At 43.4% G+C, this 15242-nt stretch overlaps 1 long non-coding RNA gene across 2 annotated transcripts in view; it reads right to left on the reverse strand.

Moving 5' to 3' along the window:
* The window catches only part of LOC131481869 (uncharacterized), an 88864-nt gene that overhangs the window by 38829 nt on the left and 34793 nt on the right, over window positions 1–15242 (reverse strand). The gene's annotated exons all lie outside the window — the stretch shown is intronic.

The following is a 15242-nucleotide window of genomic DNA, read 5'->3' on the forward strand; positions in this document are numbered from 1 at the left end:
GCTGGCTATCTTGGTCAGGTGCTCCGTTGTTGCTCTGAAACCCGGACTTGGTTTGTGTGCTGTGGGGAGTTCCAGGAGAGGTGAGGTCTAGCAGTAGAGGCATGTGGGCAGAGCAGCCAGGGAGGGGTAAATGTCTGCAGCTTTGTAAGTTTGTCCAGGTTACTGGTTGCAAGTCTCTTAACTTGTTTTGTTGGGGAAGCTGGGACATAGGTCTTCAGCTCAACGGATGGACTTGAGGGTAGTGACCATTTGTTCCTCTTGGGGCTATGATTGATGCGGTTATGATTGGCTGAATTGCCATATGGACTTGTGATTTGCTATTTCTAGTGGGCCCTGTTCTCACCAAGCTTGGTTAATAAAGACTCCTTAATAAACCTTAGACATGTCTGGCATGATCTCGCTTGCACCCAGCAACATCCACAGTTCAACAGGAACGTGAATAAAAAGAAAACGTATGCTGTGCAAAGAATTGGAATACAAGGTGTTTTCAAGGAAACTTCAAAGAAACTAAGTAAAAGCAGCCTGGAGATTAAAGACCAATCAACAATCTTCTCGAGCCATGTAAAAGACATTATGATAGCAATTCTTTGTGCTCAGTATTTACTTAGATGAGGCAGACTCATGCTACACTCCCAAGGTCACAGCTATGGCGGTGAAGGTTCTGGAATATGGTCATGCAGACTGTTAGACAGCCTGTAAATCAGCCTCATAGCACCTACCGACACTGCGTCTGGACTTCACTGTGCACAAATTGACTTTGAGCAAGTCATCTAACCTGCCTTGCTACAGTATCACCATCTGCTACGTGCCGAGGAGAGGAGAGGCTAGGCAAGCCCCTTCTATCACGGGAGAAACTGGGTGCTTCTGGATTTTTCTTCATTCCATCCTCTGTGACAGTGAGTAAACAAAACAGAGAAGAGGAGAAGTGTGTGTATACATTACATGACATTTTCTCCCTAGACTGTCTTAGACTTAAGACTTGTATCGATGATATATCCTGTCATGTCACTTTCAGGTGATCTAACAACTTCCTTTTGGATGTTGCTTTCTCCTTTTCAGATAAGAAGTGGGGAGTAGATAGCATTTTTAATCTTCCTTTTAAAAAATGAATTTTAGGAATTAGCCCAAGATCATGTAGGCACACATATTAAAAAGTATTATTTTTAAAAATCTATTTTTATTTGGAAAAGAGAGGGAAAGCAGAGGAGATGCATGGAAAGGGAAGCTAATGGAGGGGGCAGACAGGAGAAAAGAAACGAAGGGAGGGAAGAGGAAAGAGAAGGGTAGAGAAGAGATCATCCATCTGCTGCTTCAAGCCCAAAGCCAGGAGCCTCGAGCTCTGTCTGACTCTCTCATGTGGGTAACAGGCACTTAGCTATTCGAGCTCTCATCTGGTCCCTCGCAGAACGTGCATGCACAGGAAGCTGGACTGGAGACAGAGCTGAGACCCAAATCATGCCCTCTGACAAGGGATCTCAAGCAGTGTCTCAACCACTGCACCAAACACTCACAGCCCACACTGCATGCCTCTCCCATTGAATCCCCTCAGCTGCTGTTGACTCAGTCGAATGCTTAGCAGGCTAAGCAATTTCTTAAGGTGGAGGTCTATTTTCCACATGATTTGAAGGCCAGAATCATATCTCATTTGCCACTGCTTCCCCTGTAAGATCTTGTACAACAAATTCATTGGTGGGGAGGCAAGTTCTCTGCTCAGATCATTAAGTTTTCCATATCCCACTGCAAACTAGCTGCAGCGCAAAATCCAAAGAAGCAAAGAAGGGTGTGTTTAGCCTCAGGATTGACATGGTCCGTGCCCCACATCCGAGTGCCTGGGTTCAACTCCAAGTTCTGGCTCCACACTCCAATTTCTTGCTAATGTACACCCTGGGAGGAAGTGGAGAGGGCACAAGTGACTGGGCTCCTACCATGCATGCAGGAGCAACAGATTGACTTCTGGACACCACAACCTGGCCACTGCAGGCACCGAGGGATAGATGGAAGCTCATACTATCTCTAAAATTAATTGTTTCAAATAAAACGGTGGATAGGAGCACATGGTGTCCACGCATATGTTGCCCAACTAGCATTCAGGGAATGGAGGCACCGTACAGTTATTTTACTTAGAGTGAATTAATGAGATCCTGCACATAAGCAGGAGCCAACCACTTATCTGCGTTCCCTTCAATTTCAACTTCACAAAACAAGGATCTGGAGAACAAGAACAGCAGGAGTCAGTCATAACTGCACTACAGAATGCTGAAAGAACTGAAACGTAACTTCAATGGGGTTTACCTGGCTGCAGAAGAATCATGCCATGACCCTGCCAAGCACAGAGCCCCAGGATGGCATTGACAGGACAGAGCAGCTATAAGGGTGAACTGTTATCATGGCAGATAGTCCCAAGACCATGGGCAGGCTGAGCTTTTGGTCCCTAATCGGCATGCCATTTGTATCGATGTAAAGAAAGGAACGGCACTGTTATCCCAGAATCCCACACTGCTTTTTTTGCCTACTCCTAAATAGGTCTCTGTATCATGGGAGGTGCGATGGCCTTTCCCTTCTGCCCTTCCTTTTTTTTTTTTTTTAATGACAAACACCATTTTCACAAACCGAAAGTCTAGCAAGGACTGGTGAGGCTAGGATAGAACTAAATGGAATGGAAGGGAAAGATGCCATAGCACACAGCTGTTAGGGACTTGTGCTGCCTGAGGGTATCCGTGGCTGGGGTTATATCTGTGAGAAAGCCATGATCCTCAAGACTCTACCTCTGGACTCATGTGTGTGCGTGTGTGTTAAATTTATACATTTGTGAGACACGGCTAAGAGCTGCGATTCACTGATTCACTCCCCAAACACCTCCAGTGGGGAAGAGCTGAAGCTAAGAGCCAGGTGTCCGGCTTGGGTGGCAGGAACTCAACTACTTGAGCCAGTACCATTGTTACCCAAAGCTAGCTTCAAGCTGGAATCAGGTGCCAGAACCAGGAACTGAAACTAGGCATTCCGATAAGGAATGTGGGGGTGTCTCAACCATTCAGCCAAAGGCTAGTTCTCCCTACAGCTCCCAATCACCCCTTTTCAGGTGTGTTGTAAAATACCCATGAGGGAACTCAGAAATTACCATTGCAAACATCCCCAGTAAGTACTTTATTAGTTAGGCTGGAAGCTCAGACTGACCAAGTTGCTGGGGGCTCGCCACAGGAGGAGGTGGGGAAGGCTTTTGCTACATTCCCAATGAAGGACAGACACTTTCCATCATCCCCTCACCCCAACTCCGCCCCTTACAATCCAATTTACAAAAATCAGCAGCCATTTGTTAGCAGCAAAAGAAATTCCAGGTGTCTGGAGAAAGAAATCTATCTGTAATTAGCACACTTCCCTTTTGAAATAGAATCACATCCCTGAAATACTGTAACTGAAGTGCCCTTAATTTTCCACAGAGTTTTATTTTGCCATGTGAACAAGAGTCTCAAGCCAGGGCAGAATCATCTCATGGGGGAGTGGTGAGCAACTCCGACAGCTCACTAAGCTCTTCCTTAAAAACCCAGCACTGAGACACACAGTCACTGCTGTAACTATGATGTTAACTTCAACAGCCCCAGCTCGCATTCAATAACGCAAAAAACAGGGGTGTGGAGGGGGCATACACCCACCTTAAAACACTGCAGAAAAACACAAAGAATAAGTTCTGATGAGCAGATGTTCCAAAGAAACACTTCCAGTCAGAATCACCCCCAACTTTCTACATATATGGAAATTTATTTGAAAGGCTGAGTGAGCCAGTGAGAGAGAGAGAGAGTCTTCAATCCTGTTTTACTCCCCAAATACCAGCAACAGTCAGGGTTGGTCTAGGCTGAAGCTAGGAGCCTGGAATTCCACCTGAGTCTTTCCTAAGACCCCTACGCAGGAAGCTGGATCAGAAGTGGAACAGTCAGACTTGGACTGGAACTCATGGCATTCTAGCATCACAAGAAGCAGTTCATCTGCTTTACCACAACACTGGCCTCTCAAAAACCTATTTTAAAGTTCACTGTTGAGACATATTTGATAAATACATGAGAATCGCTACATCTTAAAAATTTAAACATTCCCCAAGGACATTAATTTTTGCCAAAACTGGCATAGATCTTAGATACTACTTTTTGGAAGAAATTAGGATATTTCTGGTACCAAAATCAGATTATTATTGTAGTGATGCAAGAATATTTTGAACTAGTCCTAAAAATAAACATACAAAATTTTCAACTGCTTTTAAAAAAACTAAACAAGAAATATGCAGCAAATGGAACTCATCCCATCCTTAGTAAAGGCCAGATTAATGGAAGTTATGAGAGTAAGTTGAGTACTTTGCTTGGTAGCCAAAACCTATGGGTATGTGGTGAAAAGATGCTATCTGCTCAACCTCTTTAATGTTATGGATGAAACCCTGAGGAGTGATGGCTCATGCAACCCAGGAAGTAACAGAACCGGCAATATCTCAGATTGCCTCTTACATTCTTTCCACTGTTCACACTTTCTGTAGATCAGTGACTTATTTTTTTATTTTTTACTTCTATTACATGGAAAGAACCTTTCTCTATCCAGGCTTGACTTAATGTTGGCTGTTCTTTCTGCTGATTTTTTTTTTTAAGATTAATGTGTATTTGAAAGGCAGACTTTTAAACAGAGAGACCTTTAATCCACTGGTTCACTTCCCAAATTCTGCGATGGCCAGAGTTGAGCTGATGCGAAGCTGGGAGCCAGGAGTTTCTTCTCAGTCTCCCACGTGGGTGCAGGAACCCAAGGACCTGAGCCACCTTCAGATGTTTTCCCAGGCCATAAGCAGAGAGCTGGATGGGAAGAGGAGTAGCCAAGACATGAACTGGGGTCCCTTGTGGGATGCTGATGCTTGTAGGTAGATGATTAGTCTGATATACCACCACATGAGCACCCTCACCGCTGAGCTTTGTACACACCTCTGAACGCATTTGCACACCAATATGCATATAAATCCTCAATTCTTGCCTAACAAATAACCAGGAACTTGATAGCTTAAGCGACAGGCATTTCTTAGCTTACACTGTCTAAGTCTGACCCATTCTGCCTGGGTTCCTCTCAACAGTGGCCTGAGTTCTTGACCTCAGACTTGAGAGGCAAATTTCTCTTCCCAGTTCTTCCTTGTCACTGGTAGAATTCTGCTTCTAGTTCTTGGGCGACAAAGTCCTACTTCTTCGCTGGCTGTCAGCATCTAGTGGCTGCCCACATTTCCTGCCACATGGCATCCTCCATCATGAAGGCAGCAAAAATCCATTGAATCCATCCCTGGTGCCAATCTCTGGCTTCCTTTTCTTCCAGCAACAAACCAAAACTTTCTTTAAAGGGATGAGAATATGGTTAGGTCAAGCTTACCTGGATCATCTCTACCTTAAGTTCAACCCTATCATATAATTACTCACAGATGTAAATCCTCCAATTCAGTCATGGGGATTATTCAGGATACATGAGCAAGAGGACTCTGGGAACAGGTCATGAGGACTGCATTAAATTGTGTATTCTACATAAGGCTATACAGGCACATTAATTTTTTCCCAGTATGTCTGAGTTGTTAAAATATAATTCTTTCTGAAATAAGAACATTCAAGTGGCAAGGCCACAATTCAGAAAGATCTTTCACCAGAGTTAAGTGTGTTCTCATGATTGAAAGAACAAAAGATAGAGCAACTCTTACCACTTCAATCAGTAAAAGCAACAAAAGCAGGAAACATGACTGGCCATGTGGGGATGAGCAGAAAGCTGGCAGGGGAACCTGGATCAGACTATGAGAACCTGGCTGGTCATGACTGCATCCATGCACCTGCACACTGCCCCTTTGGGTTAAGGACTGGTTTCTCCTAGCAAAAGCCACATCTATCAACACTGCAGATAAGTACAATGTCCAGCACATAGTTAATGTTCAACAGACGTATCTTCAAATGAACCTGCAGCCAGAAGGGAACCACGGGCATGCCAGTGATCCTGCTAAATCAGCCAACCGTGCCTCCAACAACGAACACAGAGCCACAGAGGATGGGAAGTGGACTGGGCATTTCCTTTCAAGTCAAGCCCTACCTTGCCTCTCTTCATTCTATCCTATCAGAAAACCCCACCAGGACCAAAGGAGAGTAGTTTTCCCAGTTGCAGACATTCACATGGACAGAGAGACAGAAATGACAACAGCAACAATATCATGGAAGCTAAGAAAGCAGATCAGTGGTTAAGTCATTGGCAGAAGAGGGCTTGGATCCTAAACCCGTAGTAGGCAAAACAGAACTGTCTACAAACTTCCAAGGACCTCTGCAGTGGGGATTCAGGAGGCATCTGAAAAAATACAGAACGTTGGGACCTACCCCAGCCCATGAATCCTGCGACACTTCATATTAATTAAAATCACATTCACTTGGCTCAACTCTCTTCTGTACTGAACATATTTCAATTTTCACAAGTTGCAAGAATTCCAAATTGAAAGAAAGAGAACAGCAATTTTATCTGCCATCTATTAGAAATCTAGATAAGAAAATGTCTACATACACTCATGCTATAAGGTGGAAAATTCAATTGAACTTAGATTTGGGGACTTAGATTTGTATATTAAATACAATAATTTCAATTGTCATAAACACTTTGTACGTCTATGGGGTGGGTCAGTGTTGTGGCATAACATGTTAATCTGCTGCCTACAATGCTGGCATCCCATGTGGATGCTGGTTCAAGTCCTAGCTGCTCCACTTTTAACCCAACTCCATGCTATTCTGTCGTGGAAAACAGTAGCGGATGGCTTAAGTCACTGGGTCCCTGCATCAGTCTGGGAGACCCAAATGAAGCTCCTGGCTCCTGGCTTCAGTCTGGAATGGCCTCAGACCTTGTGGTACTTGGAGAATGAACCAGCAGATAGAAGCTCTCCCTTACATTCTAATTCTGCCTTTCAAATAAACAATCTTTTTAAGAGAATCAATTTGTACATCTTTTTTTTCCTCTTAGATTATGTTACAATGATATACAGATTTGTAATTTACACTGCATGTATAAACATTTTGAAAATGATCTAAAACTAACCCATTACTTTCAGGGAAAACAAACTGAGTTTTAAAAATTAGGTTTTGTTGTACTTTTCTCCTAAAATTTTTTAAAAAAGATTAATTTCCATTGGAAAGTCAGGTATACAGAGAGCAAGAGAGAATGGAAGACCTTCCGTCCGATGACTCACTCCCGAAGTGACCGCAACGGCCAGTGCTGCACCAATCCAAAGCCAGGAGCCAGCAGCCTCCTCCACATGGGTGCAGGGTCCCAAGGCTTTGGGCCTTCCTCGACTGTTCTCCCAGACCACAAACAGAGCTGGATGGGCAGAGGAGCAGCCAGGTCATGAACCAGTGCCCATATGGGATCCTGGTGTGTGCAAGGTGAGGACTTCAGCTGTTAGCTTATCATGCCAGGCCCTTCTGTTAAATTGTTTTTTTAGAGCTTGATTTAAATGTTTATTTTGCTCTTTCCAATTGAAATAGTGTTTACACAATGTTTGAATGTGGTACTACATTTTAGAATGCACACTTAAAAGCAGAGATTTAGCTATTTTTATTGGCTGTTTTATGGACTGAAGCTAGGAGTTATTTTACAAGTGACGATGGACTAAAAACTCGAATTTCATAGAAACAATAATTCAATTTTTGAATTTCAGAATTATAGGCTATTGATCTAACTACAGAACTTGTTTTATTTACATATTTATTATGCATTTGAAAAGCAACACTACAGAGAAACAGAAGGAAAGTCAGAGAGAAAGATATCTTCCATCCACTGGTTCACTCCTGTCTTGTCCAACAACTAGAACTGGGCCAGTCTGAGACCAGGATCCAGGAGTTTGAAATGAAACTCCCAAAGAGGCGCAAGGGCCAGAGTGCTTTCTCAGCTGAATTAGCAGGGAACTGGCTCAGAAATGCAGCTGCCGGGACTTGAACCAGAGCCTATGTGTGATACTGGCACCATAGCTGGCAGCTTAACTGCCACACCGCAGCACTGATCTCAGAACTTAATATTTTTAAATATAATTATTCATTTGAGAGAGTAGGAAGAAGGAGAGAAGGAAAGGGAGAGACAAGGAGAGAAGAGAGATTTTCTCTAGATTGGAATACGCAATACTCAAAAGTCAGGAGTCAGGACTTGATCCAGGTCTCTTATGTGGGTAGCAGGAGTCCCCACTTTCTGGAGGCATCCTACTGGCTTCCAGAGTTAACCATTTTAACCATTTCTAAGTATATAGTTCAGTGGCATGAAACACAGTGGAATTGTTTCGTTACCTGGATCACATCTATCCAAGCACAGAACTGATTCGATTTTGCAAAACTGAAAATTTTATAGCCATCCATCAGTAACTTTCCATTCCTTGCCTCCTACTTTCTCTCTCTATGACTCTACCTATTCTAGCTATTTCATATAGCGGAATCGTAAGCTATCTACCTTTTTGTGGATTTTGTTGGACTCTTTCACCACACATAATGTCACCCATGGTTGGCAACATTGTAGCATGTGTCCAAATTCCATTTTTTCAAAGATTTAGTTTTATCTGAAACGCCGACTTCTAAAGACAGAAAAGGCCTTCCATCTACTGGCTCACTCCTCAAATGGCCACACTGGCTAGAGCTGAACTGAGTCTAAGTTGGGAGCCAGGAGCTTCTTAGCTTCCTTTACGGCTGCAGGGGCCCAAAGACTTGAGTTATCCTCTGCTGCTTTCCTGGACCATAAGCAGACAGCTGGATGGGAAGTGTAGCAGCCAAGACTTGAACAATGGGGGACAAAATGGAATGCCGGCATTGCAGGCCAGAGGATTAACATGCTGCACCACTGTTCTGGCACCAATTCCATTTTTTTTTAAAGCAAAATACTATTCTGCCGTATACATGCATTCCATTTTGTTTTTCTGTTGATCTATTTATTTGGGTTGCTGGATTAATAGAAATGTTTATCTTGGTTTTAGGGGAAAATATATATCCTTTCTGGAAACAAAGCACAGGGTAGCACTAACAGGCAGAGATTCACCTTGAATTTGAAAGTCTGAGTTACAAAAAAAAAAAGAAAGAAAGAATCACTTTCACCTTCCAAGATAACCAATATCTTTGCTTCCCTAACGTGGCAGTACTCTCTTTATATTCTCAGGGGTATGAATAAAAAAATTCTCTTATCGTTTACCAAAGGAAAGAGTGGAAAGAAAGCCTGTCTGAATTAGTGAACATACCCAGTTAGAGTGTTATTTTTTTTTTTCAAGCAAAGCAATTTCATTACTTTCAACCTATGAGAAGTGAATAAATTGTCAGAGGAGCCCTTAGGCTCATATTTTAATGAACAGAGAGAATCCTATATAATTACCATATCAAGTGCTTCTATGGAAATGCAGACTTCTGAAGTACTTGAGGACACTTGAAAACAGTTTATTCTTCAGCATTTGCAACTCCCCATCCCAGGACCAGCAGGCCTTCGTCATTCATTACAATACTGTGCCAGTGACTTGACAAGTATTCATACCACTCACCTAACATTCAGGATGGACAAGTTTTATTGTATTTTAATTTACATTAAATCTCTTTACCATCAACCTATGTAAACAGAAAACATCTGAAGAAAAAAAAAAGAAAGCAGATTTACAACTTAATGCTATACTTAAACTATCCAGGTCTAGATAAATCATTTATTTGCAATCAACAAAATCGGTAACAGGGAGGAAGAAAAAAAAGCAGTTCCGTGATATAATGCAAGCTTCTCAGGGAAAGGGGTACGTAACACAACCAAAGTATAGTCGCAGGAACAACTGATCAAAGCCAAAAGCAAAGAAAAAACAATGAACTATCCAAACCCCCAACAAAATCCCACAAGCTTGATGTTTCATGTCTCAAGGCTGTCTATTTTTTAGTTCTAATCCTTGATTTCAAAAGTATAGTGAGGATGAAATGTCTGAAGCTTTGAGTCACTCACTGAATGGTGGCACATTAAAAACAAAAAAAAATCCATCCTTTCATTTGTTTTCCCTAAACATTTTCCAACTGACAAGTGTTACAATCCATCAAGATCATTACTTCCCACCTGGATCTGGCATCCCTCAAGGAGGGGGTAAGTCCCTCTTTCTAGCTCATGAATATTGTGCAGAGATGGGCACAAACCGGCAATAAAAACAAGCACCAAGATGACTTTCAGAACCAGCATCCCCAGCATGAAGATAAGGGCCACATCCCATCTTACAAAATTCCATGAGGGCCTTGAGATACTAAAAACGCAGTGGGGCAGGGAGTGCAAATGCTTAAAACTCATCCACTGCCATCTCTTGTTGGCTCCAGTTTGGAAGTTGTGCAAAGACAACCTGGCTGCTGCTAGCCCAGCTTCATCCTGTGAGCTCTGCTAACTTTGATGTGATCAGAGGAGGTTGATGTCGAGGGAGAAAGTGAGATATGCAGATAGAAAACAAAAATGAAAGGGAATTTTCAAGGGGGAAAAATTAAGAGTCTGCTTACATTTTTTTTAATCGCACTAATTTATTTTTGTTTGTATTAAAAGGAGAAAAATAAGGCACACAAGCATTCTCAGAGAAATTGATTATTCTGCTAATGAGGCATATATTAAAAATCTTTTAATTAACCAAATAGTAGTGATAGTGTTGACTCTATGAAGTAGAAAACAAGAATAAATGCTGGGAGTGAAGCGGCCCGCCATCAGCAGGCTTGGCTTCTGCCAGACACTCCGCTGTGAGCCTGTGGCTGTGGGCAGTGCCTCTGAGTGACAGAGCGGCCCCCTTCCATTCCAGGGTCCCTGTGGGGGTGGGTGACGCTGTAACATCCCGATACTCTCATCTAGTTAACAGTCATTTGGTGGTAGGCACAGCCCTCATCCCCAGGCCCAATGTGCTACCATCTCTGTTCTCCCAGCAGCGTCTCTACGCATGCTCTTTCTGATTCCGTGACCTCCCAAGGTCCCCTGGTTTCTCCTGGAACAGCCTGCAGTCATGTATACCTCCCTCCAGGTGCCCACAGTCAAGGAGTTCACAGATCCAAATGACTGTCACAGTGTTCAAGATCATGTTGTCTGCAAGCTCTTCAGCAGAAATGAGCTCTGTTTTGTACGCTTTGAGAACACCATGCAGTGTGAGGAGCTGTGCTCAACAAGCAGGAAGCTCCTGGCTCTGGCTCTGGCCTGACCTAGCCCTCAGCTGTTGTGGCCAACTGAGAGAGTGAACCAAATGAGGGAAGATCTCTCCTCTAACTCTGCCTTTCAAATGCATAAAAATGTTTCTTTAAAATACGCACTGAATCAATTTAAAGCCAAATCCCCTCAAATGGTGGAACCCCTTTCCCTTTGCTCAGCAGGGTCTTGCCCCTGCCTTGGTTGATGCCTCCCCGAGTCAACTTCTCATCCCCAGCCTTTGTGACCCATGGACCCAAGAAGTAGTTCTCTGATGATGCACAGATTCTGGGGTTTAGGTCAGGGACCCGGTGTTGTTTTTGTGTATCATGGTTCCATGGAGCTCACAAAATCACTGTGCTGAAATCAGCTGGGGAAACCACTGGACTCGCCGGGCTTTTTATCTCCACTAATTCTAGTAGCCTGGCCCATCAGTCTCGACTTCTAGATATTCTGTGTCCATGTCATGATAAGTTCTTACTTCTAGGATAGGTCTACAGTACCTAGACATAGCACATTACTTTCAATTAATAAGAAAAGGTGTGCATCCTTTCTGGAAAGTCATTCCTTCATTTATGTTATTTATTTATTTTTTATTTGTTCAACAACTACAGTTAGTTTCTTCCAAGGTATAAGTGATACTTGGCTTCATAAAAAAGACTGCCCACTCACAACTTGATCTTGAATCTCTTTTCAAAGTAAGACTTTTGAAAGCAGAGAGCAATTATGTATGATTCCAATTCAGGACACTGTGGGCGGTAACTTACATTTTTAGCTCTTAAGTGGGTGTACATGACCATATGTAGCCCTGAGTGCAGAGATTACATACTAAATATAGACCAAGGGCTCATCTATATGGTGTAATTGTGGATTTCTTAGTTTCACGGCTCCAAACCACAAGAAACAAGGGAGCTCTTCACAGAAGTGGGTTTGCTTGGTGCATATTCTAGATTCTCTACAAAATCAACATTTTATTTCATAACGAGATAGCAAATGAGAAGATCCTAAACATTCACATACTTGATCATTTTTTCGGTTTGGGGATACCCCCGTCCCCAACAAAAAAGAGGTGTCTGCTGATCACTCCTCATGAAACCACTGGTATGGTTTTCCAAGCACCCAAGTTTTTGTGTGTAACAACTTTCTGTGCCTGGAATCTCAATTATTTCTAAGCGATATACAAAGGAGAGTGCCATTAGTAATGGAGATACAATAAAATGGCAGAGGGACAGTTTGCAGAACCCTGGAAACGCAGCTGTGACGAGGAAAGCAGGGGGGTCATAACACCCAACAGTATCTCGTGGGGCTGCACTGAGGAAAGCATGGCCTATCAGCTCCAGACGCATCTGACACAGAGCACGGTTCAGACGCCCTGGTGAGACATCCGGCCTTTGTTCACATCCATAAGCGCCTTTTAGAATAAAGCAACTCAAAGCACATGGAGAGGAAGCTGCTAAAAACCCTGACTTCCAATTAGATCTCCAACATCACAGGAGGAAAAGGAAAATGGATCTGTAAACCATTTCCTTAAAATCTGCTACTGCTTTATCTGAAATCTACAAGCAACAAACACCCTAAATGCTGCCGCTCTACTTGGGTTCAAAAGTTCAGCAGCATCTGCAGAAGTGGTAGCTCCCCAAAGAAGGACGACGGGTCTGGGGGCTGCAGATGCCAGAAGGGTTATTGAACCTGGCTCCTCCCACTGAGACCATCTGCAAAAGCTTAGGTCTTTGCAACCATTCTGACCTTCAGGCCCTGAGTCCTTACTCCAAACTGCACCTGCCCTGGATTAGGTTTCCTGCTGGTGAATGATTGTTTCTTTCCTGTAGTCTGCAAACAGCTGTCACGTGACCGAGTGGCCTCCCAGCCGAGGGAGCTGGGCCCCTTGCAAAAGGCCAGAACAAGACAAGGACCTGAGTGATTCATCTCCTTCAAAAAATCCTGCTTCTGAAATGCTCTCGCATGTTTATATCACTTCTTGTTTCGGCTCACAGATAATTAAATCCTGTCAGAGTTCTACCCTAGAAAACAGACTACCTCTAGGACTCTTTAGAGTTCCCAGGGATGAATGGCACCATTGTCTCTGCCTTTTCCCTTTGACCCCAGAGGCTGCTGAATCTATGGTTTCCAGCCTTGCAAGAAAAAAAAAATTACCAGGAGGGGAAACTTGAAAAGGAATGCAGCACTCCGTGAAAACAGGAGATACAGTTGCAAGGCAGAAATGGGCTACACCTGCTTGCCAGACAGCTTGCTAATCCAAATGATATGTCCACAGCATGCAGAAAATAACCTTGGAGAGCCATCTCAACAGTGATAGAATCAACTCAGAGAGGCATCTGCACATAAGAAACAGCTTGGATGTCTTGAATATGTGTTGGGAGAAAGAGGGCGTTAAATAACATTTTTAGTTGGAGTGTTCAAAAAGTTCAAAGAAAATATACATTATGAAAAAAAAAACTATGCATGGATTTCTACACTCCCTGTGAAAAGAAACTTCTCACTCCATTTTTCCAGTTTGAAGACTTCTTGTAGATGATATTAACAGACTGTATTAGTCACAAAGAAATTTAGAGATTACAAGGAAGAATAAGGTTGGGTTAGCCAAATCTCTCAACGACAAAGAAGCACGGATTTTGCTAAAAAGGAAAGTTCTGTATTCATGGAAGGAAAACATACAGAGCTGTATCTGTACAAAACACTTCACAGTGATTGCCGGAATCACAGTATTTCTCCTTGGATCGGAAGACTGTGGAACCATTCCAGACCTCCAGGACACTAAAAAATCAATGCAGGGGTCAGAGAGCTGCCAGGCAGTGGCGTTCTTCCTGAGAATTCCATTCCTGCACAGCAAGAACACCCGCAAATCTCAGTCTCCTCCATCCTGTCTTGCCTCTGACATATACACTGTACACACACACACACCCAAACACAGCCCAGACATGCCACATACGTGTTTCTCCTGCCAAAATATCATCCCGGGGCTCATGGGCCAGGTAAGTGTGTGCAACACGCAAATGTAGGCTGGCTTAGAGTTGATGACATGGTTATCATGCAGAGAGAGGTACAATTAGGATAAGGGAAATCACAGAGAAACACTTGTCCTGAAGCAGCCACATCTCTCTCATCTCCACGAGTGCCAAACTTGGCTCTTAGCATCCCAGGCTGACAGGAAGAATGCTCTACCTACTGCATTAGCATGAACGTGGGTAAATGTCAGCTGTGCGGGCCCAGGTGTAGAAAAGCATCTGCCTTACTTGTAAGCAAAAAGACAAGGCAGGCTGGATGCTGGTGGGTGATTACTGCTGAGCTCATGTGAGGGCCAAAAGGACTCTGAGAAATAGAATCATTCCTTCAAAATGCTCTAACTGAAGTGTCCCCTTTTAGATGTCAAAATGGATTTCATACATTTCAACTAAAAAAAAAAGGAAACAGTTGGATCAGTTTATTTTCTGAGCACAGTATTAATGACAAGATGACATCACCGACAGCCAATCAGAAAGCTCTTCTGGTGTCTGGTGTTCTAACACCATTCCATATTTATGGATAAGCACCAGGAGGGTGTGAACCCTAAGCCGTATTTCCCTCCCTACTCACTTCTAAATAAAGTGACTGCTTTCATTCAGCAGCCAAACTGGCAAAAAAAAAAAAAAAAGAGCACCCTTGCAGGGGTTCTTCCTGCTCCCTGGCCTGCTTTCTGATAATCCCCCAAACAGTAAAGGGAAGGCAGGGGAGAGTGACTGGGACCCTCTGACACTGCTTCCTGCAAAGCTGCTTGCTGCTTTGTGACCTGTCCTTCCCAGGCAAGCTGAAACCCCGGGTCCAGGCATCCAGCGCCAGTCCAGGAGAACTGGGCACTATGCGAGCAGCATACCAGAATGCACGTGCTCCTGCTTCCCTTTCTTGGCCATTATCATCATCATCATCATCATCATTATCTACTCTCAAGATTTCCTGGCCCTTTAAAGCAACTGTGAATCCAGGATCAGGCAGTGGGTACAAAAATCTCACCTCCCTATTGGCAAGTGAATTCCCAAAGCTGGTCTCATGACTGAGCTGTTGGAGGGTGTGGG

This window comes from Ochotona princeps, chromosome 1 (assembly GCF_030435755.1).
Source record: "Ochotona princeps isolate mOchPri1 chromosome 1, mOchPri1.hap1, whole genome shotgun sequence".
NCBI classification, from domain to species: Eukaryota; Metazoa; Chordata; class Mammalia; order Lagomorpha; family Ochotonidae; genus Ochotona; species Ochotona princeps.